General features: G+C 44.1%; 1 protein-coding gene across 1 annotated transcript in view; it reads left to right on the top strand.

Moving 5' to 3' along the window:
* Window positions 1–325: 325 nt before the first annotated feature.
* TRDMT1 (tRNA aspartic acid methyltransferase 1) overlaps window positions 326–7278 on the top strand; it is an 81862-nt gene continuing 74909 nt past the window's right edge. The window contains exon 1 of the mRNA XM_062210518.1: window positions 326–465. The gene's annotated coding sequence lies outside the window, so the exon portion shown is untranslated. The remainder of the gene's footprint in view (window positions 466–7278) is intronic.

The raw sequence follows: 7278 nt of genomic DNA, 5'->3' as shown, positions 1-7278 counted from the left end.
ATCTCCACTGATTTGGAGCTGGGCCTCCGCTTTGATGTGCGCGGCCCGGGCTGGGGGCGCCAGGGCGCCCCTAAGTTTTTCAGAACTCGCCGAAGTCTGGCTTTGCTCCCAGGCTGCGAACTTCTCGCTCGTGAGAAACTTCTGCAGCCCTTGGAGCGTCACCAGGCATGGGTCGGGGCGCTCTTGAAGGCGCTCGTAGAAGACCTGGCTTTGCACGGTTCCCTCCAGCCCTCGCCCGCCGGGCTCCTTTCGTCCGCCCCCTTCCTCCCCCCACCCCCCTCCGTGAGGCCACACCCGACTCTGAACACGATCTCGAAGTTCTGGGTGAAAGAGGAAACTCGAGTCCGTAGTTGCACAACCGAATTCAATGCTCACCAGTTTTTCTGCGGGTGGAAGTCGTTATAGGTGACGTGGGAGCCAATGAAAGAATTAATTAGGCGCTGCTTAAAAACTCCACTTTGACTCGTGAGTTCAAGTGAAAGGCAATTATACAACTCAAATGACCGAATGTATGTGTTAATTTTAGCGATGCATAGTGCAGGGTTCCAAGGAATTGTTCGGGAAATGTCTCAGGTCCTGTTTTCCAGAGGAATTCGTGGGATTGGACTTGGAGCTGGGGAAGCCTTTTGTCTGGAGGACAAAAAAAATTGGAGATCAGGACACGGAGGGAATGTTCTGATGTAGCCGCTTTAACCTCTCTGGGCAAACCGCTGAACTCCGGGGCTATTGTTTCACTGTTAGTAACGTGGAATTGAGTTTCTCTCTCTCTCTCTCTCTCTCTCTCTCTCTCTCTCTCTCTCTCTCTCTCACACACACACACACACACACACACACACGAGATGGAGGGACAGGCAAGCCAGTGTTCTTTTGATAAAGCAGCAATTGAAGAACCACAGGTGTCTGAGTATCTGGAATACTTAGGGAGTACCGAACGGGTGAACTGCAGAACCTCTGTAAATTGATTGTACAGGAAACAGATTCCTGCACCCCCTTTGGGTGGGGACTGGGTACTGGAAATCACCTGGCATTTAAGAAAAAGCGTGTGGTGGCAATTGAAGGGTGTAGTATAGCCTTTTTTTGTACAAGCCTCTTTGAGCAATGTTTAGTTTACCTCATCTCAGTGAGTCCTGGCGAATGGCATTGCCAAGGACCAGCTCAGGACCCTCTAAGGCCAGCTCTCCTGCTGTGGCAGTCTTTTGTTCCCTTATTCACTGGAGGCTGTGGGGCATTCCTGGGACTAGCCTATGTTCCACGCTAAGGTCTTGCCTTTCTGAGGGCCCTTTATTCAAGCCACTGCTCAGCAAATGTCACCATTGTAAGTTTGCCTGCAACCCTTTGAATGGCAAGTCACCTCCCTTTGGGGAGAAGAGAGGCTGGACCTTCCCCCTGCGTGAAATGCTGATCCCAGTGCAATGCGGTGGCGCGGTCAGGGGCCACTTGATGACTGACTCACTATGGAAAATGAGGGCAAGGCTGTGGTGTGGTGTGGCCACGGGCCCCGCCTGCACCCACAGCACATTCCGCAGGGCAGTGGTGGTTCTGGGGCAGGCTTTCGTCCTCTTCATCCTCTAGGGGTGCTACTTCTTTCTAGCCTGTCACCATTCTGTAGGCTCAGGGCTATGGTAGGCCTCGGCTATGGCCAGAGCTGTTAGATTTATATATCCCATGTAGTATATGTAATTATATATAATATATGTCAAACATATATATATATACATATATATAGTACCAAAGATACTTCAGAAAGTTCACAGAAAGTGGAATTAAAAGGTAAGTTTATTTTTGTGCAGAAAATGTTGAAATCCATGCAAATTTTTTCACTATGTGCATTCCCTGTGAACATTCTGAAGACTCTTTGTGTGCATAATTTCAAGTTTTTTGCACCAAACTAAACTTATTTTTAATTCTATTTTCCACAAATATTTTTAAGCACCCTGATATGTACACACACCTATACACATGTCCAGTACCCAAATTTGTCCTCCCTGTGAGAAATCACCATAATTGGGGGTAGACTGCAGAATGTTGAAAGATGAGAGTTACAGAAACACTTTCACTCACTCATGTAGAATGCGGGAGACTTTGGAAAGAATTCACACTGAGATAACATATCCATGCCTAGCCCTATGCCTCAATAAGTAGTCATCAGTTGGGGATTCGTTATGTCTGAACTCAAATCCTTGAGCTTGATAATGTATCCTGCGCTTTCTATTATCTATGGTCTTAGTTAACTTTTGGAAGCAACCTGTACACAGACATAGATTTCTCAAATTTTTTTTTTTTTGCCAGAAAAATCTGAGAAGTATTTTTGAGTGCTGGATCATGAATCTGGTTTAAACGTTGCATGATGCAAGTGGTGCATGAATAAGGACATGGTGGTATGATTTGTAGGCCAGGCATAAACACGACTACATTTGGAGTTCTAGCAGTGATTTTGGAATTTGCAAGCTCTGGCGATGTCAGTTGGACTGGTTGACGTGAACTGACAGCCCAGCCAGCCGTGTGCACAGGAGCTTAGTGGCCTGCGGAGGCTTTGGGAATGGTGGCTATGCCACAGCAGGACTGTCTGGGTGAAGTGTTGAAAGCAAGAAGGTAGATGAAGTGAGAGGGTGAAAACTGTTGCAAAACCTAAATGGCACAATAATAAAGATACTAATGAACAATACCCTAAGTGCATTAATTTTTATGTCTACGGAATGACAAGCATTGTGCATTTAAGTTAATGCTCTTGCAGCAGCCTACAATGTAGACTTGGTTCTCCAGTTCACAAATTTGGGGTCTAAGGCTCAAGCTCACAGTTTTCTCCTGTTGTAGAGCTAGTGGGGTACGGAAGGAGATGACAAGAATTTAAATTGAGGCTCTTTTCTGAGTCTAACATATACTTGTCATTTATCTTTGTCTTGGTGTTGAAATTTTTCGTACTATCAGGCATTCAATTCATAAACACTATTTAGGGACCAACTGTGTTCCTGGAACTGAGGGGACTGAAATTAGCAAAGATCCTTTGGGGTAGGAGCAGTTTCCCTCGGAGTACATTGGCAGACACAGAGAATGTCATGTTTTGTGTCAATGATTCATATTAGACCAGCAGGGAGAATTCCTTTCTACCTGCTCTCCAAGTCCATACTTTGCTTTGTGAGTTCATCATTTTCACCCAGATTCTGCTCTGTCTCTTCAGAGGCATCACACCTAAAACTGGTCTCAGCTTATCTCATGCCCTAAACCCCACCGACCACAGCAGCTTCTCTTTCCAACTTTCCTGTCTCTTTGGAACATCCCAGCAAAGTAATCATCATTGCCACTTCCCTACTCTTGGATCGCTCAGCTCCCTTTGCTTCCTGTGTCTACTCGTCTGTTAGATTGCTGTCTGCGATTGGCTTCCATTCTTCCAGCCTACAAATGCATCTGTCTTTGGGCTGTAATTCCTTTTTCTTAAAAACTTCGTTAAGACTCTGTGGTGTGTCAAAGGGAATTGCTCATCCCTTCATTAGGGGTGGAGGGATCTGTCTCTCTTTTGGTCACCACTGTGTCTCCAGTGGCTGGGGAAGAGCTGGGAACATTTGTGGAAGGTAGAAATCAATGCATGGATAATCTGTGGGAGAAAAGAGTTGAGGGCTAATATCAACTGGTGATTCTTATGTTTAAGCGCTGTGCTAGTCACTTTAGATGTGGTTGCATTTTATAGGATATTACAGTCTGCAGCCTTCACTCATTTACTCAGGACACTTTTATTGAATATGTACCATGTACCAGCCACTCTGTTAGACACTGGGGAGAGTGAAAAAGGTAGGCATAGTCTAAGCCCTTTTGGAATGTGGAGTCTGCATGCATGCATATGGGGTACAGCCAGATGATAATCGAATAAAGGAACAGGCAAAACAGAGGCAAGTTTTAATAAAGACCATGAAGGAAATAAAGTTTGTACAGAGGAGGTTGAGGATCCCAGCTGAATCTGGCCTTTGGAAGCTGTGTCATTGTGCACATTTGTCTCCATTTCCTGTTGTTCCCAGCAGTCAGTAATGACAATGGAATTGCTAACTTCCTCTCTGGTCCACAAATATGCCACACTTTCCCACCGTCAGATCTTTCCTCACATTATATTCAACAGATAGGGGTATCATAGTCTTGCTTTCTCCAAAGTTTTGCTTTCTAAGATTTAAGTTATGGGTGATTTAAGTTTCCTGTAGTCAACATTGGTTCAAAAGTACATTAAAGGGGCCAGCGCCGCGGCTCACTAGGCTAATCCTCTGCCTTGCGGCGCCGGCACACCAGGTTCTAGTACTGGTCGGGGCGCCGGATTCTGTCCCGGTTGCCCCTCTTCCAGGCCAGCTCTCTGCTATGGCCCGGGAGTGCAGTGGAGGATGGCCCAAGTGCTTGGGCCCTGCACCCCATGAGAGACCAGGAGAAGCACCTGGCTCCTGCCTTCGGATCAGCGCAGTGCACTGGCGGCAGCGCGCCGGCCACGGCGGCCATTGGAGGGTGAACCAACGGCAAAGGAAGACCTTTCTCTCTCTCTGTCTCTCTCTCTCACTGTCCACTCTGCCTGTCAAAAAAAAGTACATTAAAGCACATTTAGATATTTCGAGAGAGAAAGGGAGAGAGCGAGCTAGCTTACATTCATGGAACTTTTATTATATCATTGGAATTGTTCTATTTTATTATTAGTTATTATTAATATCTTATTTGCGTAATTTATAAGTTAAACTTTATCATAGGTATGTACGTGTAGAAAAAAACAGTATAAGCCTTCAGATATAGGACTCAGTACTATCTGCTGTTTCAGCATCAGCTGGGAGTCTTGGAACATATTCTGGAAAATGGGGGTGGGAGAAACCTACTGTATCCATTTGATACACTGCCTGCAATGATTTTTAGTAAGAAACTCTTCATGCCTTTAAAGAACTCCTAGACAAGAATTAAATACTATAGGATTTAGATGAAGAAATGACCATATCATATGAAAACTGGATTTCATTTGGGGGAGATCAGAAAATGATTAGAAAAGATAACATTTGGGGCCAGCATTGTGTTGCAACAGGTTAAGCTACCACCTGCAAGACCACCATTCCATAGGAACACTGGTTTGAATCCTGGATGCTCTACTTCCCATCCAGCTCCCTGCTAATGAGCCAGGGAAAGCAACAGAAGATACCCTAAGTGCTTGGGGGCTCTGCCACCGATGAAGGAGACCCAGATAGAGTTCCAGACTCCTGACTTCGGTCTGACTTACCCCCAACAATTGTAGCCATTTAGTGAGTAAACCAGTGGATTGAAGATTCTCTCTTTCCTTCTCACTCTCCTTCTCCCTCTCCCTTTCTGTAACTCTTTCAGATAAATAAACCTTTTGTTAAAAAAAAAAAGGTGGTATTAGGGGGATGGTACTATTTCTGTAGCTTATCATGGTAGAGAAAGTATGTTCTAAGATGATGGTATAAGTAAACATTGTGTAGATGACAGTGCTGGGCACATTTCAGAAACAGCAAGAATCTCAGAGTTGCTGGATCGTGGAACAGTTGCAGGGGATAAAGGGAGCTGAAAGCTAACATGGGCCCATGCGTTGGAGGACCAAATGCCAGGGAGAGGAGTTGATAATTAATGTGGTGGGCAGTGGGAATTTGCTGCGATTTTCCACAAGAGAAAGACATGTTTGTAGCTGTCTTTTTAGAGGGGTTGCTCTGGTGTGCTGTGGAGGGTGAATTCAGGAGATTGAAGGCTGTTTTGTGGAAGGGCAAGTAGATGGGAAAGGGCAACCTGCAGCATAAAGATTAGAGACTGTGGAGTTAGGGCAGGACAAGCAACATGGAATGGGCCCTGAGCTTTCTGGACAGGGTAGGTAACTAAGAATCCATGCATTGTAGACAGAGATACTTAGGAGGGAAATTAATTTGAAAGGGGATTAATTGTGATCCCTTGACCTGGAAGTATCTTCCTTTCTCCAGCCTATATTCATTAAAATCTCACAAAGGTGATGGACAACTGGATCATGTGGTTTTACATTCTACAACATTACTAATCTGTTCAATTAAGGGAAATAGTTTATCTTATACTGTTCTGTAGCTGCTCTGAGTGTGATAGTCTTGTTTCATTGGATTGTGTAAAGTCAGGGAGTTCTTCAGTATTCTCTAAAGCAGTTCTTTTTTTAAAGATTTATTTATTTATTTGAAAGTCAGAGTTACACAGAGAGAGAGAGAAGGAGAGTCAGAGAGAGAGAGGGAGAGAGAGAGAGAGAGAGGTCTTCCATCTGATGGTTCACTCCCCAATTGGCTGCAATGACCCGAGCTGTACTGATCCGAAGCTAGGAACCAGGAGCTTCTTCTGGGTTTTCCAGAAGGGGGCAGGGGCCCAAGGACCTGGGCCATCCTCTACTGCATTCCCAGACCATAGCGGAGAGCTGGATCGGAAGTGGAGCAGCTGGATCTTGAACCGGGGCCCATATGCAATGCTAGTGCTTCAGGCCAGGGCATTAACCCGTTGCACCACAGTGCCAACCCAATCTAAAGCAGTTCTTAAAAGATCAAAGAAAAAGAAACTTGAAGACACTCTCCTGGAGATGTCTTTGAACATTTTTTGGGGGGGGGGGCGGGTAGAAGCAGATCATAATTCTTTGTAGAAATATATATATAACTGACAACTTCATGAAGTTCTGATTCACAATCTGTAGCAGAGTAAAGAGAAGATGTCAAGAATGTAGGAGAAACCAAAGATGTTAACTAACACATAGAGGGAAAATCTAGTGGAAAAAAAATAATCTAGCTGACGTTAGACAAAGAAGTGAAACTGGATTTTCAGTATTGGTTCACCTGATCTAAAATAAACAAACAGAACACAGCAGCTTAGTTACAAGAAAAAAATGTCATTTGAAAGAGCCCTAAATGATTTCAGCACAATTTAGTTATTGACAGAGTGAGAACACCATGAGAAAATTAGTGTGCATTACCTGCTTGCCTATAAGGCTGTTTTTTTTCCCATTCTTTAGGGTACAGAAAAAGGTCATGCTATGACTAGAAAATTTGCCAAGTGCACTGGCATCTAGGGAATTTACTCTGCCTATTTTGCCAAGGTCATGTGGGTAAGGGCTATGATAGTAATAACAGTAACTTTATTCAGTAGCACAGTTTTCTTTTAAAATTTTTTTTAAATTAAATAATTTGTGATTTGTCTTTGTGATAACTTGTAAAGTTGGAAAGAGAACAATGATTACTTATATAGCTATAATCTCTTTCTAATATTTGGGAAAAATAAAATAATTCTATCCCATTAATGAATTGACCTGTCTTT

Source organism: Lepus europaeus, chromosome 14 (genome assembly GCF_033115175.1).
Source record: "Lepus europaeus isolate LE1 chromosome 14, mLepTim1.pri, whole genome shotgun sequence".
Classification (NCBI taxonomy): Eukaryota; Metazoa; Chordata; class Mammalia; order Lagomorpha; family Leporidae; genus Lepus; species Lepus europaeus.
The sequence above is the reverse complement of the archived record's forward strand: the minus strand, read 5'-3'. Positions and strand labels throughout refer to the sequence as shown.